Below are 27,327 nucleotides of genomic sequence, written 5' to 3'. Positions count from 1 at the left end.
CATTGCTGGTGGGAATATAAAATGCAGCAGTTGCTTTAGAAAATAGTCTGGCAGTGCCTAAAAGGATGTATGACTCAGCAATTGCACTCCTAAGTATAAATCCAAGAGAAATGAAAAAAAATATGTCCACACTAAACCTTCTACATGAATGTTCATAGCAAATTATTAATAGCCAAAAAATAGAAAAACACCCAAATGCCCATGAACTGATGGATAAATAAAATGTGATACACGCAATGATATGTTACTTGATATATATTCTTGTGAAGGGCACGATTGTATTGTGCATTTGTTTTCTGTATTGTTTCGTTTTGTTTTTTATGAAGATTTACTATAGTATCAATGTGGATAATTGATGGGGTTAGGGAGAATATTGAGAATGGAGAAAGGAAGATCATTAGGAGACTGCTGCTATAATCCACTGGAATGGATAATGCCTGAAAACAAGGGCAGTAGCAGGGGTGATAAAGAGGGGATACATTTGGGAGATACTAAGAGTCTAGAATTATTAGGCTTAGCTAATAATGAAGGAGAAAGGAAAAGGCAAAGGGAGAAGTCGTGGTAAGCTCCTACTTCTGAGAACTCCACTCTAGCATCACTTTCTCCAAGGAGCTTTTCCTAAATCTACAATTTGCATAGTATGTCCCTTTCTGTATTACATTACAAATGCATATGACACACTTCTACCGCTATATTCACTACGTTATAATGTAATTCTCTGTTCCTGTGTCTGTCTCTTTAATTAGTCCCTGTAATTAAGGGCAAGGACCTGATAATGTCCTTGTAGTTCTATACTCCAGAACTTAGGACCTGCCCAGAACATTAAAAAGGAAAAAAAAAAAAAGAAAGAATAAAAAGAAAAAAAGCTCTTGAATTAAAGAATGAATGCAGAAGGTGCCACCAACTAGGATAGAGACTATGAGAAGGAAAGTAGGCTTAGTTTAGGAAAGGGCCATGTTGGGGTAAGATAATAATGTCAGTTTTTCCTATGTGTCTATGACACAACCAAATACAATTGTCGGGCAGAAAGTTGTAGATCAAGACAGGGACTTGGAATAGCGTTAGTAAGTATCAGGACATAAAAAGCACAGGCAATAACTAAACTCTTGTACACATGGGCCAGACTGTCATAAAATTGAAGAGCCAGATAAAAACAGAATCTTGAACAAGGAAACAATGGCTTTGAATGACACACTGGACCGGATGGACTTAACAGATATATTCAGAACATTTCATCCTGAAGCAGCAGAGTATACATTCTTCTCCAGTGCAGTCTATTCTGCAGAATAGACCATATTCTGGGACATAAATCAGCCCTAAGTAAGTCCAAAAAGATCGAGATCATACTGTGCATATTTTCAGACCACAACACTATGAAACTCGAAATCAACCACAAGAAAAATTTGGAAAGGTAACAAATACTTGGAGACTGAAGAACATCCTACTAAAGAATGAATGGGCTAACCAAGAAGTTAAAGAGGAAATTTAAAAGTGTATGGAAGTCAATGAAAATGATAACACCACAACCCAAAACCTCTGGGACGCAGCAAAGGTGGTCATAAGAGAAAAGTATATAGCAATCCAGGCCTTCCTAAAGAAGGAAGAATGTTGTCAGATACACAACCTAACTTTATGCCTTAAGGAGCTGGAAAAAGAACAGCAAATAAAACCCCAAACCAGCAGACGACAGAAATTAATAAAGATTAGAGCAGAAATTAATGCTATCGAAACCAAAAACAAACTAGAACAGATCAATGAAACCAGAAGCTGGTTCTTGGAAAGAATTAACAAAATTGATAAACCACTAGCCAGTTTGATCAAAAAGAAAAGGACCCAAATAAATAAAATCAAGAATGAAAGAGGAGAGATCACAACCAACACAGCAGAAATAATAAGAGAATATTATCTGAAATTATATGCCAATAAAATGGGCAATCTGGAAGAAATGGACTAATTGCTAGAAACATATACACTACGAAAACCGAAACAGGAATAAACAGAAAACTTGAACAGACCTATAACCAGTAAGGAAATCGAATTAGTAATAAAAAATCTGCCAAAAAACAAGAGTCCAGGGCCAGATGACTTTCCAGGGGAATTCTACCAAACATTTAAGGAAGAGTTAACACCTATCCTCTTGAAACTGTTCCAAAAAATAGAAATGGAAGGAAAACTTCCAAACTCTTTCTATGAAGCCAGCATTACCTTGATTCCAAAACCAAAGACCCCACTAAAAAGGAGATTATAGACCAATTTCCCTGATAAACATGGATGCAAAAATCTTCAACAAGATATTAGCCAACCGGCTCCAACAATACATTAAAAACATTATTCACCACGACCAAGTGGGACTTATACCTGGGATGCAGGGCTGGTTCAATATCCACAAAAAAATTAACATGATTCATCACATCAATAAAAGAAAGGACAAGAACATTTGATCCTCTCAATAGATGCAGAGAAAGCATTTGACAAAATTCAGCGTCCTTTCTTGATAAAAACCCTCAAGAAAGTAGGGATAGAAGGAGCATACCTCAAGATCATAAAAGTCATATATAAACGACTCAACGCTAGTATCATCCTCAATGGGGAAAAACTGAGAGCTTTTCCCCTAAGGTCAGGAACAAGACAGGGATGTCCACTCTCATCAATGTTATTCAACATAGTATTGGAAGTCTCAACCTCTGCAATCAGACAACACAAATAAAAGGCATCCAAATCGGCCAGGAGGATCAAACGTTCACTCTTCACAGATGACATGATACTCTATATGGAAAACCCCAAAGATTCCACCAAAAAACTGCTAAATTGATTCATGAATTCAGCAAAGTTGCGGGATATAAAATCAATGCACAGAAATCGATTGCATTCCTATACACCAACAGTGAAGCGACAGAAAGAGAAATCAAGGAATCGATCCCATTTATGGTTGCACCAAAAACCATAAAATACCTAGGAATAAATCTAACCAAAGAGGTGAAAAATCTATACACTGAAAACTATAGAAACCTTATGAAAGAAATTGAAGAGGACACAAAAAAAATGGAAAAAGATTCCATGCTCCTGGATAGAAAGAACAAATATTGTTAAAATGTCGACACTACCCAAAGCCATCTACATATTCAATGCAATCCCTATCAAAATAACACCAGCATTCTTCACATAGCTAGAACAAATAATCCTAAAATTTGTATGGAACCAGAAAAGACCCCAAATAGACAAAGCGATCTTGAAGAAGAAAACCAAAGCTGGAGGCATCACAATCCCAGACTTCAAGCTATACTACAAAGCTTTAATCATCAAGACAGTATGGTATTGGCACAAAAACAGACACTCAGATCAATAGAACAGAATACAGAACTCAGAAATGGACCCACAAACGTATGGCCAACTCATCTTTGACAAAGCAGGAAAGAATCTCCAATGGAATAAAGACAGTCTCTTCAGCAAATGGTGCTGGGAAAAATGGACAGTGACATGCAGAAGAATGAACCTGGACCACTTTCTTACACCATACACAAAAATAAACTCAAAATGGATGAAAGACCTCAATGTAAGACAGGAAGCCATCAAAATCCTAGAGAAGAAAGCAGGCAACAACCTCTTTGACCTCAGCAGCAGCAAGTTCTTACTCAACACACCTCCCGAGGCAAGGGACACAAAAGCAAAAATGAACTATTGGGACCTCATCAAAATAAAAAGCTTCTGCACAGCGAAGAAAACAATCAGCAAAACTAAAAGGCAACTGACAGAATGGGAGAAGATATTTGCAAATGACATATCAGATAAAGGGTTAGCATCCAAAATCCATAAAGAATTTACCAAACTCAACACTCTAAAAACAAATAACCCAGTGAAGAAATGGGCAAAAGACATGAATAGACACTTCTCCAAAGAAGATATCCAGATAGCCAACTGACACATGAAAAAATGCTCAACATCACTCATCATCAGGGAAATACAAATCAAAACCACAATGAGATACCACCTGACACCTGTCAGAATGTCTAACATTAACAAGTCAGGCAACAACAGATGTTGGCAAGGATGCGGAGAAAGAGATCTCTTTTGCATTGTTGGTGGCAATGCAAGCTGGGGCAGCCACTCTGGAAAACAGTATGGAGGTTCCTCAAAAAACTAAAAATAGAACTACCCTATGACCCAGCAATTGCACTACTAGGCATTTTCCCATGGGATACAGGTGTGCTGTTTCGAAGGGACACATGCACCCCTATGTTTATAGCAGCACCATTGACAATAGCCAAAGTATGGAAAGAGCCCAAATGTCCATCAATGGATTGATATATATATATATATATATATACACACATATATATATATATATATATATATATATATATATATACACACACACAATGTTATATTACTCGGCAATCAGAAAGAATGAAATCTTGCCATTTGCAACTACGTGGATGGATAGAACTGGAGGGTATTATGCTAAGTGAAATTAGAGAAAGACAAAAATCATATGACTTCACTCATGTGAGGACTTTAAGACACAAAACAGATGAACATAAGGGAAGGGAAACAAAAATATATAAAAACAGGGAGGGGGACAAAACAAAAGAGACTCATAAATATGAGGAACAAACTGAGGGTTGCTGGAGGCATTGTGGGAGCGGGGTTGGGCTAAATGGGTAAGGGGCATTAAGGAATCTACTCCTGAAATTACTGTCGCACTATATGCTAACTAATTTGGATGTAAATTTTAAAAAATAAAAAATAAAATTAAAAAAACAGAATCTTGGAAATGTACATTTAGGAAGGGGCAGAGTAACTGGAGTTCACAAAAGGAGTCTGAGGAGGGATTAGAGAGGAAGAAGGAAATATCGCAAAAATGACATCAAGAAAGTGTCAGAGGAGATAATCAAGAGGTTGTGACTACGGGCTGACCCTCTGGTTGGACCTGGGCAATCAGATGGTCATCACCTCCTTCGCAGTCCTTGGAATGTATGAACTGCCTACCATTCTTGTAGTGGGAACTGTTCCAAGGACATAGCCTTCCAAGGGAAAGGTGATGAGACCATCTGGACTGAACTGTGTCTGAACCCAGTTATGGCCTCTATATAATTTTAAATCTCTGGTGGGTAGGTGTGAAGGTCTACCCATCTTGTGGCTGCTCAAGAAGAGGCCCATGAGTAAATTTCCTTGCTTATTAAAACTGCCACCTACCAATCTGGTGTGGTCTTCCTACTTCTTTGGTCTCTTCCTGCCCTTCTCTTAAGGTGGCCAGTTTCAGATCATACCCAGAAAGCTCCAGAGTTTGTGAACCAACAGAAAGGAATTTCAAAAGGGACAAAAATGTATTTACTAGATTTGGCAAAAGGTATTTGCTAGTTTTGGCATTACTGGTTTCAGGAAAAACCATCCTGCAGTTGAAGAAGAACAAATGAGAGAGGAGGAAATGGTAACAGATGGGAAGGATAAAGGTTGGATAGTAACTAGAGGATGGTACAGGGTCAAAGCTAAACTTTATATTACCTTTTTTTTAAAATTGAGAATTCTGAATTATGCATATATACTTAGAAAAAGAAGTCGATAGAGATGCTAAGGGGAAAATGGGGATAAATTGATAAAGGCAATCACCGAAAAGATTGAAGGGGATGAAAGCACAGTTTCAGACATGAAGGATAGATGAGGATATGGTTTCTAAAATGCAGGGGAGAAAGGAGGGGTTAATAGGAGATAAGGGAATTCTCTCCTGACTGCCTTCACTTTCTTGGTGAAGTAAGAGGTAAGGTCACATGCTAAAAAGTAATATGGAAATAGTAAGAAAGAAGCCCTGAGGATAGGGGCAGACTTAAAGTAACTGTTGAAAGAATGGAAGAGGAAAGCTGAACTAGAAACACAGAGCAAAAGTGCCATGTGATACAAGAGGGTCCAAATGAGGTTGAAATCCAAAAATCTAAACTAAGAATAGCAGTCTTCAAGATTCTATCATTTTTCCCTCCAACCATAGAGCATAAAAGAGTAAAAGTTAAATAAAATGTAAATGGGAGAAGAAATCAGTACAAAAATTCATCAAGATGTACACTTCAGATTTATTTACTAAAATATAAATTGTATCTTAATATAGTGTTAATTAAAAAAATAACTCTATTATATGTCTCATTTCATTTACCCTACACTCCCACCTCCAAATCAAGAGACTTAATGCAAGGGACCTCTAATGTCTGTTTAAAAACAATAGATATTTTTAAAAAATAACAAAAGACTGAAAATGAAAACAAACAAAAACCTGGGTGGGGGGGAACCCTCCTTCCCCTCTAATACATGTTTTTTAGAGTAAATTACAGACCACCAAGTACAGTCTGACTTGGGTATCCAGCACCAGTTCCCACATGAAAATTGTTATTGTTGGCTTTAGCACTTTAATCCAAAGAGGACACAAATTCTGCTCATGTTTGAATAACCCTTGCCAACAAATTGATCCCACTGCACCAGGGCTATAGACAGTAGTTCAACAATTGAATGGAAACATAAACGGTTTGAAAAAAAACTCAGTAAATGTATTTCCTCCTACTGAGAACCTAGGATAGGTCACTTTAAAAAGAAAAAAAAAAAACTTGCAATCTTTCCTCTTCTTCCAAATGCAGCCCAAAAGGGCATTACAGAACATCTGTAATTTACATAGAAGGGAGCAATGCCAAAGAAATACAGATTCCGCAGCTGTTAACCCAGGGGACAACTCAAATCAGGCAAATCTCTAAATAAGGTCTGAAAGGCAGATGCTCTGCTAGATAGAGGGCAGCTAACTTCCAAAACCAGGAGTATGGAGCGGGCACTTGGAATGCTAAATGTCTGCCTTTCTGGAAAGCTACCTTTTGCCTTTATATGGGCAAACCACAACAATTCATAATTCCTATGCCAATTAAGATAAACCCAAAGTTTGCCTTGCCACCCCTATCACATGAACATAAGAAATGTGCCTTGTCATTTAAATACTTATCTTCTTCATCTACTCAATATTGCATGTCGGTTAACAACACTGCCAGAGTAAAAGTTTCCAAACTGCAGTATCAAAAGTTTCAGAGACTTTCATTACTTTCAGAAACTCTCTAATAGACAAGGCTATAGAATCAGATCCCCTGGATTCAAATTCAGCTTCTCTATTTCCTGTGTTGCTTGGGGCAAGTTATTTTACATTTACAGACCTCAGTTTCCCATCTGTGAAATCAAGATGAAATTATCTATTCATAGAGCTGTGAAGATTAGTCAATACATCGATACATAAGGGTTCAATAAGTCTTAGCTCATACCTTATGTTCCTTATTAGGTCCCTACTGTATACATTTACATCAAATACATCTCTTTACTACGGCTTCCAAAATTTGCATGGCACCCAGAATTAACTGATGTCATTTAAACCCTGTGAATATCTGATAGGCAGACAAGGGTCTCAAGCTGAAGCATGATGAATTTGTTGGCCTATTCACCAATAAATAACTAGCAAATATTAACAACTCCATTGTAAAAATAGATACATGCAGACTTATGATATGAAGGTTAAAGGCTCAACACACCAACTCCATTTCCCTTGACTAGTAGTCCCCTTCCACATAAAATATGTTTCCTGTAATGACTGACCAACTGCCTTTTGCGGAAACTGTCAATATTCTGCATATACAGCATCTGGAAAGATTAAGCAGGACACTAGGGAATTAAATACAATTAAGTGAAAATTAAGAAGGAAATAGACATGTTTTAAATCCTAGAAAAGAGTGTCATTAGGTGTTCATGCTTTTTCTCCTTCTTTTTTTTGTTAGACCACTATTAGAGTTCTGCCCCTTTAACTGTCAAATGGTTTTCCATCTTACAAGTAATCTTTCTCCACAGAGAAGCCTTCTAAAAGTTATAAATAAAATACCCCAAATATTTTCTTTTTCCCACAGATGAGAACATTAGAACACTGACATTTTAATCTGCTCTGTACAAGAGTGAGTTGTGTCAACACAGTGCTCCCAGCTACAACTCTGGAAAAAAACAAGTTTAATTAAAGACAGAGAAGAAACCGCATGTGGAGCTGAAGCCATTGAGACACAATGAAAAGTTGTCATCTTCAGACTCAGTTCTCTATGAACAAATCTCTTTGTTAGTGTCAGGAGAAAAAAAAAAGAGGAAAGTGTGATGCTATAAAGGAAAAACATGGTGGTGTCAAATGTCAGTGTTTCAGACTAAGAACTAAAAAATGGTATTTATGTAGTACTAACTTCCAGAGTCTAAACACTACTCCTAACATCATAAAACATCTCTGGATATAAATAGATGCCTATTAACCTCATATAGGTTGCAGAAGATAAAGCTGAAGCACAAAAAGGGAAAGAAACTCAGCCAAGATCACAAAGTAATAGTTTAGCAACAACAAATATTGCCTTTACTGGGTTTATTCCAGAATATTGACATATTCCTTTCTCAAATTTTAATTTGAAGGGAAAAGTAGCATCATCATAGCACTATTTTCCAAATTTAAGCCCAGCTCTAATTACAACCTAGCAATAGCTTGCTTGCCTATGCTCTGCTCTTCTGCCAGAACACCCTATCATCAGAGAAGCAGCACAGCACAAAGAGACAATATATGAGACAATATATGTAAAGTACCCAGTTCATTTCATGGCACACAGAGTAGGTGCTCCATAAATAATAATCTTTAAAACTTTAGGCTTTTATAATACTGAGCACTCACAAATTTTATAAAACTGACCACTCACCATACTCTACAGATTCTATATTCTTTGTAACTACTTCTCTTTTTAACTATAATGTAGCCTAACTCACCTTAGTGGAAAAGCTTAGTATTAAGTCTCAGGACCTACTGGTCTGCTCATACATTTACAAATTGTCTTTTTTTCAGCACAGTATTATATATGGTTATCAGTATGGGCTTTTATATCAAGAGTGCCTGCATTAGCTGATTAAATTTTAATCCTGGCATTGATACTTAATAGCTGCAAAACTTTTGGCAGGTTACTTATCTGTGCCTCAATTTCCTCATTTGTAAAATGGGGAACCAAACAGATTTTATATTTATAGGGCTGCTGTTAAGATTAAATATATTAAATACATGGAAAGCTATTAGAATACCTGGTCCAAATATGAGCTCAAAAAATTTTTGCTATTATCCAACAAATATATCTGTAAATGACTATTATTTTATGTTTATTGTAATAGTATTAAATATTTCTCAGAATTTATACGATATAAAGTTGTAGGGAAAGGGAGTAGGGTAAATATTTTGGTGAATAGTCATAAACATGTTAAAAACCATAGGAACATGCATAACGGGAAAAAATTGACAAATATGATAGGAAATAACTCAATAAGAATTAAGAATTAATCCAAGCTTTACAGAGGGCACTAAACTGAATGAGTTAGTGATGTAATGAAAAACAATACAACATATAAAACTGCATATTTTAACTGTATTAGGGACAGCACCATGGAGAAGATAGTACAAAGATTCAGACAAAGAAGAAAAAACAGGTCATTCAAAACACTAAAAGACATGAGCAAAAGTATAAGAAATACAGCAGTCTCATTTTGAGACTGATAAACAGATTTGTCTACCTGGAACTGAGGGTTTCTATAGGAAATAGTTGATCTGGTGCTCCCAATTCCTTTCCCACATAGCTTAGCATGCACACAGGCTAAGGTGTTTATTAAATAGCTATGTAAAGGGATACATTCCAATTGTATCCAGTCTGAAAAGCTAGATTAAATAGAGCTTCCTAGCTCTGTGTGCCCTAAGTGGGTGACAGGTACACTGAGATGTTAATACGCTCAGCTCTTGGAGTCCAAACCCTTCAGCCATAAGGTCATTTCCCTTCTACCCTAGTGTGTCACAGAAATATCATCAACTCTAAGTGTCATAAAAATGACATAAAAAGTTGGGAAGTGATTGTTTAAGAATATGGTTATTAGGCAATATGCAATGGGACGAAGGTAAAGAAGACTAAATAGGGAGGATGTAATGTACCAAAGTCGTTGCCTGGTTTGGTGGTACTGTGGAAGATCATTTAAAGAGGGAAAAGATAAGTAGCAAAAAGAGCAGTTTGAAAACCACTGTCATAAGTGGGGTACAAAAAATTACAGACTTAAATTAGAGTAGTAACAAAAGGGACACATTCAAAAGAGCTTGTGAAAGAATAACTGCTTAGAACTCAGTTTAGTTCAGTTCAACTAACATTTATTGCCACCTATTATGCGTCAGCCATTTGATAGACATTAGGGATTAAAAATATTAAAGACATAATTCCAGTCAGGAATTTTTATTAATTGTAGGAAAAAAACCCCCCAGGTTTTCCTTAATGCATTCTATTTCACATTAGCTCTTAGATGAAAATAAATATTAAATGGTGTTACATATTACACTAGAAGCCAAAGTTTTAACTTACCAATTAAAACATCCAAAAGATGTTTTAACATCTTTTAACCAATTAAAACATCCAAAAGAAAGCTTTTGGATAGAGGCTCAATATCAGGAAGAAGGGGCTGTGGAGAGAACTTTGTGGAATAGTCACCTAAACACAAGAGCTGTACCGTAGTACATATAGTTTGTAATACATTTATATCTGAGGAAGTATTGGAAAGCATTCTATCGGCAAATACCTTATAGCCTTTAAGAGATGGTAACAAAAATAATAGCTATCATTTATTAGGGGCTCACTATATATCAAGCATTTTGCCATTTTACACATATTATCCGTTTTTATCCTCCAAAGATCCCCAAAGTACAGGTATTATGATTATTCTCACTTTGTTCATCAAAACCAAGGGTTAGAATATTAAGTCACCTGTCCAAGGGTTTCCAACTAGTATAATGGGCAAAGCCAGAATTCAAAACCAGACCCATTGAATCCTCAAGTCTATGTTCTTATTAAATGTATTTTAATAGATAATTTGTTCAAGAAAGGGTTTTAAGGGAAGTACCTGAGATACAAATAAGAGTCAGTGAGACAAACATAGGCGGTCCCACTCAGGTACTGTTCTAAGAGAGAATGTGCTAGCCATCCAAGGCTCAATATCTAGATCCACACATTAAAAAACTTACATCTGTGTATTAGTTTTCTAATGCTGGTAACCAATTATCACAAATTTAGTGGCTTAAAACAACACAGATTTATTATCATGTACTTTCATATACCAGAAGTCTGACATGAGTCTCACTGGGAGACTCAAAGTACAGATCAAGGTGTCACCAGGGCTGCATTCCTTTCTAAAGGCTTGAGAGAAGAATCTACTTCCTTGACTGTTCTAGCTGCTGGAAGCCACCAGCATTCCTTGGCTCATAGTCCCCTGCCATGATCCTCAAAGGCAGCAATTGTGGGTTGAGTCCATGTGCTGTAGTCTCTCTAGTTCTTGGATAATCCCATTTACCTTTTACCACAAAGAGTTTTTTTGATTATAGGGAAACCTGTGATTAGATTGGACCAACCAGAAAATTCACCATAAATCTCTTTATCCAAGGAACTTAACTTAATCACATGTGAAAAGTATCCTTTGCTATGCAAAGTAACAGGGACTGCAGATTAGAGCCCAGACATTGTTGGGAGGGTGTGTGTGTGGGTGGGTAGGGGGGTAGGGGGTTATTCTGCCTACCAATTTGACCACGAGAGTGGTGTAACTCAATGTCTGAACCACAAAACCAGCTTCCTTGTTCTGATCCCACATGTATAAGGCATTTTACTGATATTTTGGCTTGCCCTGTAACTTATAGGAAGAGAATGTACTCTTCAGAGGACACAGTGTCCAATCCCCCAGGCAAATATATTTTACATTATATTGAAAAATTTATTTTCTGAGTTACACATTAGTGTCTCATAAGTGCTGTCAAAATGAGTCAGAATCTCTTAGTCCGAAAACTCTAGGATTCAGACAAAATAAGTATTCTGAATCTTCAAGTTAAGGATGACAGTGGGAAGGGGGGGCATATTTAACAGGTCCATATTGATGATAAAAACAACCTTTTGAAAATCATGTTTAAGAAATTATATATAGGGATGCCTGGGTGGCATAGTCGGTTAAGTGACCAGCTCTTGATTTCGGCTCAGGTCATGATCTCATAGTTCATGGGATTGAGCCCCACATCAGGCTCTGGACTGACAGTGCAGAGCTTGTTTGGGATTCCCTCTCTCCCTCTCTCTATGACCCTTTCCTACTTGTGCTCTCTCTCAAAATAAACATTAAAAAAAGAAAGCAAGAAAGCAATCCCTATCAAATAGCACCAGCATTCTTCACATAGCTAGAACAAATAATCCTAAAATTTGTATGGAACCAGAAAAGACCCCAAATAGACAAAGCGATCTTGAAGAAGAAAACCAAAGCTGGAAGCATCACAATCCCAGACTTCAAGCTATACTACAAAGCTTTAATCATCAAGACAGTATGGTATTGGCACAAAAACAGACACTCAGATCAATAGAACAGAATACAGAACTCAGAAATGGACCCACAAACGTATGGCCAACTCATCTTTGACAAAGTAGGAAAGAATACCCAATGGAATAAAGACAGTCTCTTCAGCAAATGGTGCTGGGAAAAATGGACAGTGACATGCAGAAGAATGAACCTGGACCACTTTCTTACACCATACACAAAAATAAACAAAATAGATGAAAGACCTAAACTAAGACAGGAAGCCATCAAAATCCTAGAGAAGAAAGCAGGCAACAACCTCTTTGACCTCAGCAGCAGCAAGTTCTTACTCAACACACCTCCCGAGGCAAGGGACACAAAAGCAAAAATGAACTATTGGGACCTCATCAAAATAAAAAGCTTCTGCACAGCGAAGAAAACAATCAGCAAAACTAAAAGGCAACTGACAGAATGGGAGAAGATATTTGCAAATGACATATCAGATAAAGGGTTAGCATCCAAAATCCATAGAGAATTTACCAAAAACTCAACACCCTAAAAACAAATAACCCAGTGAAGAAATGGGCAAAAGACATGAATAGACACTTCTCCAAAGAAGATATCCAGATGGCCAACTGACACATGAAAAAATGCTCAACATCACTCATCATCAGGGAAATACAAATCAAAACCACAATGAGATACCACCTGACACTTGTCAGAATGTCTAACATTAACAAGTCAGGCAACAACAGATGTTGGCAAGGATGTGGAGAATGAGGATCTCTTTTGCAGTGCTGGTGGGAATGCAAACTGATGCAGCCACTCTGGAAAACAGTATGGAGGTTCCTCAAAAAATTAAAAATAGAACTACCCTATGACCTAGCAAGGCACTACTAGGTATTTATCTAAGGGATACAGGTGTGCTGTTTCGAAGGGACACATGCACCCCAATGTTTATATCAGATCTATTGACAATACTCAAAGTATGGAAAGCGCCATCGATGGATGAAGGGACAAAGAAGATGTGATATATATATATATATATATATATATATATATATATATATATATACATACACACACACACACACAATGGAGTATTGCTCAACAATCAAAAAGAATGAAACCTTGCCATTTGCAACTACATGGATGGAACTGGAGGGTGTTACGCTAAGCAAAATTAGTCAGAGAAAGACAAATATCATATGACTTCACTCATATGAGGACTTTAAGATACAAAACAGATGAACACAAGGGAAGGGAAGCAAAAATAATATAACAGGGAGGGAGAAAAACATAGACTTAAATACAGAGAACAAACAGGATTGCTAGAGGGGTTGTGGGAGGGGAGATGGGCTAAATGGGTAAGGGGAACTAAGGAATCTAGTTCTGAAATCATCGTTGCACTATATGCTAACTAACTTGGATGTATATTAAAAAATAAAAAAGGAAAAAAGAAACTATAATTAGATATACCTAAAAATGCAGTTTTATATCAGTCCTTTTGATTTATAAGAGAATAGTCACATTTTTCTGATTATAATGGGAATTTCAGTTTTAAAAAATTTCTCTGCTTTTTATTATTTTGGTGGGGGGAGAGCAGGCCACGTATAAATTGTCCTTAGTTCTCTGATCCTGACTTATAAAACTTACTGATATTTTTAGTTGTCATAAAATACATATAACATATTAATCATTTAAAGTATATGGTTCTATTGCATTAAATACATTCACATTGTTGTGCAACCATCACCACCAACTACCTCCAGAATGTTTTCTTCTTCTTTAACTGAAACTCTCATACTGGGAATTTCAAATCAACAACTTTTAAAACCTGGATCACACAGATTAATGGTTGCCTAGGGCTGAGGTATTGGGGAAGAATAGGCAGAGATTGCTAGTAAGTGTGGGGTTTCCTTCTGGGAAATAAAAATTTTCTGAAATTGACTATGGCAATGGCTGCTCAACTCTGAGAATAACAAAAATCACTGCATTATACATTAACATTTTTTTAATGTTTATTTATTTTTGAGAAAGAGAGAGAGACAGAGTATGAGTGGGGGAGGGGCAGAGAGAGAGGGAGACATAATCTGAAGCAGGCTCTAGGCTCTGAGCTGTCAGCACAGAGCCCGATGTGGGGCTCAAACCCACAAACCATGAGATCATGACCTGAGCCAAAGTGGTATGCTTAACCAACTGAGCCACCCAGGCACCCTACATTGTACATTTTAAATGGGTAAATTGTATAGTATGTGAATTATATTTTAATAAAGTTGTTAACAAAAACACACTTGGATCACAAAGAGAAGACAATAAGAGGAGGATCTGATTAAACACTAGGATTAAATGGGAAGGGAGGGTCTTATCCAATTTAATGAAGATCCTTCCTTAATATCTACTCCTTTCATCCTTGTCCTTTGTTTTTAAGTATTTTTAAAAATTTTAGATTTATTTTGAGAGAGAGAGAGACAGAGAGACAGAAAGAGAGAACAGACTAGGAGTATAGAGGGAGGGAGAGAGAGAATTCCAAGCTGGCACTGCACTGTCAGCGCAGAGCTTGACATGGGGCTTGAACTCACAAACCTTGAGATCATGACCTGAGGTGAATCAAGAGTAGGACACTCAACCGACTAAGCCACCCAGGTGCCCTCCTCCTTGTTCTTTACTCTAGTTTTGTATACATGGTGTTCTCAGAAAAGTCACAACTTCCCATCCTTTTCCTTTCCTCTTTTGGTTTTTATTTTACTAATCAATATACACATACAACATATATAACAAGCTTATTTCATAAATTATAAGTAATCTAGAAGGTGAGTCTGGCGTCAACTCCCAATGGATAAAGGAGACATTCTCATCTTGATTCTGTTTTAGATGCTTATGTTTTGTCACCCTCATTCTGGGTTGTGTGCTGACGATTCTCTGTATGCCCGAAATATCATTCCATGTGCCACAACAGCCAATGTGAGACTTATGCCGCCTTCTATCAAGACTCTATTAAATTCAAAGAATTTTTGGTGTGGTGTAAATGTGGAAAGTTCACACTTTAATACACATCCTCCACTTGCTCTGTTATATAGTTATAACTATTACAATGGCCGATAGTAATTCCACTGATCTGTACAATGCTACTGAATGACCTCTCTGCATTTCTTCTTACTTACATCGTATTTCTCAAAAGCAACAGTACTTCCTTTATCCAAACAGCAAAGAAGAGTCAAAACTGACTGTCAGAGGTCACTACACAGTTATGCTTACAAATTAGAAGGTTGGGCAAGTTTTGCTTGGAGCTTGCTTGCAGGTAATATGAAAATAATCAACTAAATTATTCCCAATGTCCTCTTTGAAAAAGTGATCAAACTATTTCAAAGAAAACACTTTCCTGAAACTGATACATTAAAGCTGTTCAGTTAAATTAATAAAATACCATTATCCCAGCCCATAATGGTAGAGCCATTATCCACCCTGAGACAGAATACTTCCCTCATAAGAGTTTACACAAAATGGCTTACTTTTGGTCTGAGAAGAGCAATATATACAATCTACAATGTAGAGTGTACGTAATTTCCATGCTTTTAAACATGAATGAACTGACTTTGTAGAACCAACATGCCATAAATTCAGTTCCTGATATAAAACAAGCTTTGTCAAATAGTTTATATTTTTTTTTTGCCAGATTTCTGCAAAAAGTGTTGAAGTTGAAACTGCAAGACGTTTGTTAAGATTGTATGATTGTTGTTGTTTTACTGCACACAGACACTCAAGCCCATATTCCAGAGATCCTTTCAGACAATCAAAAGCAGAATTTTCCAAGCAGGCAGATGTAGCTCATTACATCTGCTATGGACCGTGAAAGCCACTTGCCAATAGTGTCGAAAGACTATTACTCATTTCAGTCTTTCCAAAGACGACAGATCTTTCTTTGACCAAACATTAGTGAAAAACTCTGAGCTTGGGGCTGTGACTGGAAAAGCCCAGCACACATGGATGGAAACATAGTAGAAAAACTAAAGCTAAGTGGAGATAGCAGTCTGATGTTCTAGCTTTTCACCTTCACATACCAGAGCTTCCACCTAGATTCCAAGGAAAAAAAGAAAAAAAAACAAAACGAAACGAAACTAGGAAAAGCAATGTACCTGCATCATGCATGAAAATCCTACCACCTGACCTGACAGAACTGTCAGTCTGAATGGCAAATTCTCTGCATAAGAATGAGTTTTGGGGGCGCCTGGGTGGCGCAGTCGGTTAAGCGTCCGACTTCAGCCAGGTCACGATCTCGCGGTCCGTGAGTTCGAGCCCCGCGTCAGGCTCTGGGCTGGTGGCTCGGAGCCTGGAGCCTGTTTCCGATTCTGTGTCTCCCTCTCTCTCTGCCCCTGCCCCGTTCATGCTTTGTCTCTCTCTGTCCCAAAAATAAATAAAAAACGTTGAAAAAAAAAAAATTTAAAAAAAAGAATGAGTTTTGTAATCTCAGCAGCTCAAAACAGAGAAACTTAAAGGGCCAATCCAATCAGTTTTGAATGTCAGTGACTGTCCAAGCAATGTAATTAATCAGAAAAATCAGGATCACACTCAGAAATTGTTTATGTCCTTATTCAGCAATCACAAAGACAACTAAGGAGACTCCAGACATTTAAAATTCTGTAAAATTGAATTGAATATTAATATGTCCAGCCAGTATGCCAAAAACAAAAATAATGTAACTATCTGGATAATTTGTGCAAACATTAAGTAATCCTACTCTCCATACATTTTTTATTTTTTTATTTTTTAATTTTTTTTTATTTTTGGGACAGAGAGAGACAGAGCATGAACGGGGGAGGGGCAGAGAGAGAGGGAGACACAGAATCGGAAACAGGCTCCAGGCTCCGAGCCGTCAGCCCAGAGCCTGACGCGGGGCTCGAACTCACCGACCGCGAGATCGTGACCTGGCTGAAGTCGGACGCTTAACCAACTGCGCCACCCAGGCGCCCCCATACATTTTTTAAATCTAGATAACTACTTAATACTCAACTAAAATTTAGCTGGGGAGATAGAGCCTGATGTTCAGTGAGGCATTAACACTAAGAAGGATTCCAAGGTGCAGGTTATGTTTTATTTCTTGATCAAGGTGCTAATTACACAGGTATTATTAAGTTATAAAAATTCATTGAGGTGTACACTTGCAATATGTGAATCTTTGTGATCAAAGAAACTTTGTGATCAAAGACACATCATGTCCTCCAGTCAAATGCCCCATGAATTCAGTCTCTCCAAAAAGCTATAGTATCAAATTCCCATTTGATCAAGATCATCTCAGCTTCACACATACTTGTTTTTCAGCTTTTCAAGCTCAACTATTCAAGGGAGACTCAAGTTAGACATATTAGAGCAATGGAACAAAACGATTGGGTCTCTCATAACATAGTTTATAACAAAGACAATTATTTCTTTTTTAAAGACCTACAAAACTTTTTTTTATTTTATATTTTTATTTTTTGTTTTTTTTCAAAACTATTTTTTAAATAGTCCTGAAAATTAAGATATTTTATTTCTGGAAAGACCTACTAAACTATAATTCATGAACATTACTCTTTAATAGTCACAAAGTAGTTTGTGAAAAATACAGAATATTGAGTACAATATTTCATTGGTAGAGGGCACTCAAAATATGTGCTGTTGATAGCAAAGGCAAATCAAAAGATATACTAAAACACTGCTGGAACTAATTATGAAAGATCATAATGGGAAAAAGACTGAGACTCATATATGAATTCCAACTTTGTAAGATACTATTAGATGATATACCTCTCTTAAAGTCTAAGAGATGCAAAAGTCTTAAAGCTATAGTTATTCAAAATTCTGTATAAGCTTGCTATTTCTGTAAGGTGGAATGATAGCTCAGCATCAGCTTAGTCTACTGTATCCACTACTAGGAACCTTAGAGGGTTCCCTTCCTTCCCTCCCCCCCCCCCAAGTTTATTTGCTTTGAGAGAGAGAGAGAGAGAGAGAGAGAGAGAGAGAGAGAGAACGAACATTGCATGGGCAGGAGAAGGGCAGAGAGAGAAAGAGAATCCTAAGCAGGCTCTGAATTGTTACCACAGAGCTGGGGCTTGAACCCATGAACTGTGAGATTATGAGTATAGCTGAAATAAAGAGTCAGAGGCTTAACTGGCTGAGCCACCCATGCGCCCCTCCCTTCCTTTTTATGAGACACAGGTTACACAATTGTGGGATTAAAAAGGCAAGAGCCAAAACAAAAAACAAAAAAAAAAAAAAAAGAAAAAGTACACTTTCAAATTCACATGTACAGGGGCACCTGGGTGGCTCAGTCAGTTTAGCGTCTTAACTCTTGATTTCGGCTCAGGTCATGATCTCACAGTCTGGAGACCAAGGGCAGAGTCAGCCCAGCTCTGCACTGGGCGAGGAGCCTGATTAAGATTCTCCCTCTCCCTCTGCCTCTGCCCCTCCCAAGTGCACACACACATATGCGTGTGCTTGCTCTTGCTCAAAAAAAAATTTCACATGTACAATTTTATACATATCACAAAAATCTCAACATTTTGTTAATTAGCATACGAGGCTGAGGCAAGTAGTAACTGCCTTCATTTCTTCAAAAAAATTCACTTACTTTTTGTTTGCCTAAATTATCAAGTAGACAAACCTCAACTGAGAATGTCTAAAAGGCACAGAAAGTAATGTTTTTGGTTAGTATTTGCTTCTGTTAATAATACAACAACAATTTTAAATCTGACTCCAGTAACAGAGCATTCTTCTTCCAAAATGAACATTTACATAAGCCACTATAGCTTAGAATATACTGGGTCAAAATTCTGAGAAAGAAAAATGGTTAAATTCGGTCTTAACCTTTCAGTTAAAATAAAAATTTTTATGCTTGTCTAATATTAATGTCTGTGCAATGCTCATTTTTACATTTTATTTATTTTTTTTTTAATTTTTTTTTTCAACGTTTTTTATTTATTTTTGGGACAGGGAGAGACAGAGCATGAACGGGGGAGGGGCAGAGAGAGAGGGAGACACAGAATCGGAAACAGGCTCCAGGCTCTGAGCCATCGGCCCAGAGCCTGACGCGGGGCTCGAACTCACGGACCGCGAGATCGTGACCTGGCTGAAGTCAGACGCTTAACCGACTGCGCCACCCAGGCGCCCCTCATTTTTACATTTTAAAAGTTATACCTTTTAAAATGTATTTTTAGTAGATGAGCAGCCCAAAGTAATCAGCCCAAAGTTCACATCAGTTCCTCTCTAACATTAACCAATATTTCAAAGGAATCTTCTCTAGATTTAAAATAGAAGCCTAATATTTCCAAATAACCAAAAGTTGAATGAACTATTTACTATTAGCAATATGAAATTGCCATTATTCTAAGTCAAAAACAGTTAAATCATGGTAATTTCATGTGGCTTACCCTAACAATAGTTCTTTACACAGTTCCAACTCTATTCTAGAAAAAAGCAAATACACACAAAAAAATGTTTACATCATGTGCAAATACATGTAAAAAATGTTTCCAAACAAACAAATGCAATTGTACAAAGAAATAAAAATGGTGCGCTTTAAGAAAATGGGAAAAAAATCAGGTAGTTCAACAGGTTACTGAAATCCTGGTGGTGATCGATAAATCGACTTCTGCTTCACTTTTTATGAAGAGGCTGTACTTAGCAAATCACTATGTAAGCTGCCTCAATAACAGCACTCCTGCTATCAGGTTTACTTGCAATGATTCCAACAAAGAAATTAATTTCTTAGATGACAAGAAAAGGTTATCTGAAACAGGGAAAACACAGGAGACTGAGCTTTCTGCTAATAAAACAGACAAATATCAGTCTAGGCACTGAATTCAGAGCTGTTTTATGCTCTGCAAGATCTGAATTCCCTATAGTCTAACTACTACCATTACTTTAGACACATACACATCTACCTATACACACATACCCATACTATACACACACACACACACACACACACACACACACACACACTTGCCCTCTTCACCTGTTTTAGCAAGGGTCCTAGTCACAGCACAGAAACTTCCATGATTTAGAAACCAAAGCCTGGGCAAACTAAGATTGTTAATTACCCTAATCTACAGCTACACCTTGCATGTGCACATATGTGTATAAATAAATAGATCAACACTCACCCAACCACATCTCAAACTCCCAAGAATGCTTTTCTGAAACTATAGTGCACTTACTAACTCTTCAGAAAATAAGTAGTGCGATAAAATTATCCAATAACTTTAACTTGCTTTATGACTATATCAATTAACTATGTAAATGGCAGTGATCAAATCTGAGAACTTGGAAACTGCCATTCATCACAAATCATCAGACCTATTCTTTCCACAAATGTTTCAGGCTTAAATCATACTTATAGAGTTAAGCATTACCATTGACAACTTCTTATAATTATTCTATGTTGTAAATATGAGGAAAATCTCTGTGGCATTCCATAGGTCCAAATATCAGCATCATTACTTACCAGTGATGTACCTTAGGAGAAAATGCTTAACCTTAATTCTTTATTTCCTAGTGTATTACATAGGGATAATAGTACTTACCTCATAGCGATTTTCCTGAGTATTAAATGAGGCAATGCATATAAAATCTTAGTACAATACAGTAGCATGAAATTAATTCTCAATAACATTACTATTATAGTTGCTAATAGTATTATTGTACAGTTAAGAACTGTGCTTTGAAGGTAGCAGTCATCTATTCCTGTCTTCTTTGGTGGAAACATTTTCTATTAAAAATAATTTATTTCCTTTTATAATATTTAGATTTCCAGAATTATTATTTCTGACTGTAAAAACTATGAGAATCTTGAGCAGTTTAAAAGAAAGAATGCTCTTTATAAAATTACTTCTTTATATGGAATTTCTTCCCATTATTGAATTTCAAAATCAGATGTAATAGTGCAAGTAAAGAATAAAAATCAGGGCTTCATGCCCTCTAACTTTAATAAACTACCATATTTAATGGGCTAAAATGCAGATGATAGTTTTATCTGTGCTAAAAAGAACAAGTGTTGGGGCGCCTGGGTGGCTCAGTTGGTTGAGTGTTCAACTTTGGCTCAGGTCACGCTCTCATAGTTTGTGAGTTCAAGCCCTGTTTCAGAATCTGTGCTGACAGCTCAGAGCCTAGAGCCTGCTTTGGATTCTGTCTCTCCCTTACTCTCTGCCCCTTCCCTGACCATGCTCTGTCTCTGTCTCTCTCTCTCAAAAATAAACAAACATTAAAAATTTTTGTTTTAAAAAGGAAATAGTAAAAGAAAAAAGTATAAACATTAAATCAAAATAGAGTCAAATTAGATTTTAGAGTTTGAGGAAACCAAAATCTAACCCAAAACCCTCATGTTATAAATAAGACACCAAAAAGGTGAGCTGTCCAACATCACATGGCCAGAATCAGAGACGTTACAATAAATCAGGTCTCCCGCTACCTACTCTAATTATATTTTCATTATACTTTTCTCCAAATCATAAGTTAATATCATTAAACAAATTCCTATTCCAAAATTTCTAATAAAAATCACCTTTAAATACACAATGATAATTAAGAGGTGTGATGAGAAAGCCGAGGAAAAATAACTAGTATAATGTAGTGGAAAATATACTTTGAAGACAAACAGACCTTGTTTCAAATGCCAGCTCTGTCACTCTTTTATGCTGTGTCAATGGGCAAAGTACTTACTCTGAGCTTCAGGTTCTTCACTTGTAAAATGGGGATAATGTCACCTAGAACAAAACAAATAGATATAAAAAGGGTTAGAATTGTACATATAACACAATCCCAACAAAAGTTGGGAGTCACACTTACCTATATTTGAGTCCCAACACCACAACTTACTTGTTGTTTGTCCAAGTTATAGAACTTCTTTGAGCCTGTGAAGTACTTTAACACAGAATATGGCACATAATAAAAGTGAAGAGTTTCAGTATTATTAGTATTACATATAAATCTGCTGCCACTTAGTGGGTAGTGAATAATAAAAACAATGAACACCACTACTGATAACAACAAAACACCTGCTTTTATAGGTGAAACAGATGAACAAAGCCAATGTATTACATAAAAATTGATGTTACCTAAAATACGCCCATACCCTGAAATGTATAAAAACTTCCTAAGACTGAGATTAAATGTCAAATTCAAAAAGAATACAAATTAAAATCTATCAAGTAAAGAGTTATTCTGTAGTGATATTTTTAAGAAAACTGTGGTTTCCAGGGTTTGGGACTTTAGAATGCTCAGTTCATAAGTCAGGAAAATATAGTATGAAGTCAGAAGTTAGGCAATAGTAGAAAGTTTTCAAAGTATGAAATAAAGCTAAAATTATAGCAATGATACATTGAAAATCTGTAGAGGATTGTGTACAGAAGAACCTGTCAGCTTTGGAAGACTGTATCTACTATGACATGGTTTTCATAAACCCCTAAACAAAAATATAATAAAAGAAAAAGAAAGTGGAAATCAACATTCAACACATTCAAATTTGAAAGAACCAATTCCCAGGTGATGAGAAAAGATCTCTGAAACTGGATGAAAAGGCCTGACTCTTAAATTCAAAGGGAGATTAAAACCACATAGTTTATACAAAACAGCATGAAAAAAAATACATGAAGGAATAATTTGGTTTTCAGCTTCCTCTTTACATCAATTCTATTTTTAGATCAGATACAGTGGTTTAAAATGCTACCATGTCTTTAAGTTCCATTTGGTAGGGAAATACCTGTGTTGGCTTTGCTATTTCTAAAGGTAAATAGGAGGTTTTGCATTTAAGTTACAATGTGGACTACTTCAGAGTAACCTCATGCCAAAATGGCACATTTCTGAGGGATGCAAAGGTATTCAATAAAAAGCTTTTAAAGGCATATTTTTAAACTTGCAGCAGGAAAGCTTTTCTGTGTCAAGACAGTAATTCTTTTAACAGCATTGATCAAAATGTCATTCTTTTATGAGTGTACAATACCTTTTAATGGCATACAACAAGCCATTAGGGTTATACACCTCTGTATAGCAGACAGCTTACTGGAAAAAAGGGAACACTGGCCAAGATATAGTCAGTAGGTTTTATGCTTCTAATAAGGAATCTTTTCTCCCCTAACTGCTTCATTCTCAAGTCCCCAACTGGAATTATCCAAAGATTAAATGTAAGCTCTCTTCACTTCTATAATTTAGAAGCTCTTTCACAGAGGCCTAAACTGCAAGGTCTAAGCTTTATCTTTGTGGATACTATAGGATGGTCTTGAAACCAGTCTCTCACCCAGGGTCAGTGAGAAATTATTCATGAAGATTAGAAAAGAATGATGGTTATATTTACTTTGCTACTTTCTGGGGAAAGAAGAAAGTCAATTAAAAAAATGTTATGAGACAATCAGTTTTCATATTTATTTACAAAGCCAAACACTAAAGGAATGTTAAAGTTATATATTACTCTACCACAAAATATCTCTTTTCATCAACTAATAGCGATTAGGTAATCTTTCATAAAAGGAAACTAAAAATCATGTTGGGGTGCCTGGGTGGTTCAGTTGGTTAAGTGTCCCTGCTCTTGATCTTAGCACAGGTCTTGATCTCACAGTCCTGAGTTTGGGCCCCATATGGGGCTCCGTGCTGGGTGTGAAGCTGACTTAAAAAAAAATCATCTTGAAACAAGTCCTTCGCTTCAGCCTATTATTGCTTAGAGGAAGAAAATAAATTCTGAAAGTATTTAGAAAATTTAAACACGAGTATACAAACTCATGAAAAACTTCCACCAATTTACCAAATTTTTAATCACCCAGGAAATGGAGAGGTAAGGAGTTGTACAAAAATAGAAAGGGGGACTATTCCTGCTTTTCATGTTAAACCTTTACTTACTTTTCGCTATTAAAGCAAATATGACTTAGGTACAAGTAAATTCTTGGAATTACAGAACTATCCCAGATAAATTGATTGTAGCATAAATCCTGACCTTTGGAAAATTATTTCAGGGCTTCATAGAGTCTAAAGAATGTTAGCAGTAATACTTACAATCCTGCACCAAAAAGTAAAACTCAACTTTACAGGCAATGCCAGATGCATTTCAAAACCTTTTGCATAAAAGCAAAGTTTAGAAACTGTCTCCTTTTAAAACTATGAGTGTATGGATGTGTGTGTGGTAGCACAGCGGGGGGAAAAAACCAGTGACAAATAAAGGGAAGTTCTTATTAATGGCTTTCTAAATTCTGTAGTCAAACAAAAAGTTTTGTTTCAGGCAATATGGAGAATCAGAGTATTTACAACAACTCCATTACTGAAAACAATTAAAACTGCAGGGTAATATACAAAAATGCCTTCTTAAAAGCATCATACTTGATAAAAATAGTAAGAAGTAATCAACTCAAAGTTAGCAAAAGCGTAACTCAGAAATGCTAAGTACTGAATCTGCTTTTGCTTTTGAGAAAATTTGGTCAACAATTTTGACCAAAGTTAAAATTTATAAATCTTATTTGGGATGAGGATTAGAAAACAAACATGAACAGCGCCTAAGAGTCTAACTGGAGACTCTCCTCCCATTAAGCTGGGAACTCAAAGGGTTACTCCCCTCAATGTATAGACGATCAGGAATCTGGGCCTAAGGGACAGCAAGGAAAGTTGTCTTGGCAATGAGGAAAGCAAGGAAAACATAAAACAACAAGGAGTTGTAGACACAACCCAGCACTCATGTAAATATATATGCTAAATTCATATCACCAGAATGGGCCCCAAAATAAATAAATAAGTAAACATAAAGTGGTGCACAACTGATAGTATCCCCAGGAGCCAAACTGCAGCAAACACAAATGTTATCGGACTCTTAAATACATAAGTAAACAAGGCGCCATGAAAGAGAAGCAGCAAAAATGAACCTATGAGGATTTCATTTCTTGGGAGATTATACACATTTAATAGATGTAAAAAAATTTTTAAAGTGTAAACATATTTCACAGCACAGAAAAAAATAAATGACCTAGAATGTTCAAAAGATGCATATACAAATTAAATACATAATAATTAAAATTTAAAACTCAGTACAGAGGATAAGACAGATTACCTCAAAAGAAACTAACTTTCCCAATAAAAAGAACTAGAAAAACTAAGTAAAATATGGAAAACGACTAAGCAAAGGCACAGGGGAGCTACCAAAAGCAGCCAAGAGATACAAAAGTACATAGAAAGAAGCTCAACTTTGAGGATCAGTTTTCTTAAGTCATTTGCCAATTCTCAGTCAGGAGGCTGAGAAACTAAGTAGAATTGTTAGCACTCACAGACGGCAGTGTGGGGAGAGGGTTTGTGTGGAAGGGGGTAATTTCTGAGATAGGGTACTGCTAGTGGTAAACCAGAAATGTATTAGAAGAATGAAACCCAGCTATATACCAGCTCAATCTCAGATTGTATTACATATAACTGTCTCTAACTACCTATCAGAAACAAAACAAAAACAAAAACAAACAAAAAACCTCCTTGGGAAAAGTTGTTATCATTCAGATCTTCAAAATATCACAATCAATGTCAAAGGGCCACTTGGGTGGGTCAATTGGTTAAGCGGCTGACTTCGGCTCAGGTCATGATCTCACAGTTCAAGAGTTCAAGCCTGCAAAGGACTCTGTGTTGAAAGCTCAGAACCTGGAGCCTGCTTTAGATTCTGTGTCTCCCTCTCTGTCCCTCCCCTTCTCACCTGCTGTTTCTCTTTCTCTCTGTCTCTCTCTCTCTCTCTCTCAAAAATAAACACTAAAAAAATGTTTTTAAATATCACAAGCAATGTCTGATATTCCATTGACCATTACTAAGCCTATCAATAGACAAAACCACACTAAAACTTAAAAGAAGAAGATTACAGAATATACAGGTACTGATAATTCCAGTACTGATATTCCACCTGGAATTATCAGTACCTGTATATCCCAGACTCAAAAATATCTTTAATATGTTCAAAGAAATAGAAGAGGACCCCACCTAAATCCAAGATCTCCACATAACTTTAACAAAACTGTAAAAATAAAAAGGGAGTGAAAAAAAAAAACCCTCAAAATCCACATCTACACCATAACCAAGAGACAAAGACTAGTATAAACATCAAATACACGTAAGTAGAGAAATGGTTCCAGCAACCATTTCTGGAACCATGCTTTAAAAAGAGAGATAAATGAAAATTATGTATAAGAGAAGAGAAGGTGGCAAAATACAGATAAAATAAGCACCAGGAAATGGGGAAGTCCTTAAAGCATGTCTAAGACCTGTTAGATCAAGTACTAGATACTGTGGAATCAAAAAGAAGAGGTTTGCAATCACAAGAAACAGCAGTGACAGTCTTGGGGAAGCATCACTTCTGGGGGAGACTTAGAAGTACTACTTCTTGGATGCTTGGTGGTAAAGAGAAAGAACAATAATGGTCCTACAGATATAAAAAAAAAAGCACAAAATTAGAGATAGGTCAAACCCTGTCACCCTCCTAAACAAATGCACCGTAGATTCAAGATACCGCACTTCATTATACTAACAGAATAGAGTGCTTTTCAACTAAGAAGCCTGGTAAATGCTCTAGCCATTTTCTATATAAACTATTATTGCTGGTAAAGAAAAAATTAGATTTTATAACTGATCATAAAACAGCTGGCAACAACTGTAAAAAGACTTATAAAAGAATACGGAACATAAGAATGAAAGAAAACTCTTCAGCTGATAAACACATCTTGAAAGAAAGCAAGAAAGGAAGGAAAGGACAAGACAAGACAAGACAGACACACGCCTGGGTGGCTCAGTTGGTTGAGTATCTGACTCTTGATGTTGGCTAAGTCATGATCATAGAGTCATGGGATTGAGCCCTGTGTTGGGTTCCACACTGAGTGTGGAGTGTGCTTGGGATACTCTCTCACTCTCCCTCTGCCCCTCTCCTCTTGTCTCCTCTTCTTCTCTTTCTCTAAAACAGAAAAAAAAAAAAGAAAAAGA

General features: G+C 36.5%; 1 long non-coding RNA gene across 1 annotated transcript in view; it reads right to left on the bottom strand.

Moving 5' to 3' along the window:
• LOC131498850 (uncharacterized) overlaps positions 1 to 27,327 on the bottom strand; it is a 206,541-nt gene that overhangs the window by 161,908 nt on the left and 17,306 nt on the right. Inside the window, exon 2 of the long non-coding RNA XR_009255615.1 lies at positions 22,009 to 22,112. This is a non-coding gene — a long non-coding RNA (uncharacterized LOC131498850). The remainder of the gene's footprint in view (positions 1 to 22,008; positions 22,113 to 27,327) is intronic.

This window comes from Neofelis nebulosa, chromosome 17, assembly GCF_028018385.1.
Source record: "Neofelis nebulosa isolate mNeoNeb1 chromosome 17, mNeoNeb1.pri, whole genome shotgun sequence".
Classification (NCBI taxonomy): Eukaryota; Metazoa; Chordata; class Mammalia; order Carnivora; family Felidae; genus Neofelis; species Neofelis nebulosa.
The sequence above is the reverse complement of the archived record's forward strand: the minus strand, read 5'-3'. Positions and strand labels throughout refer to the sequence as shown.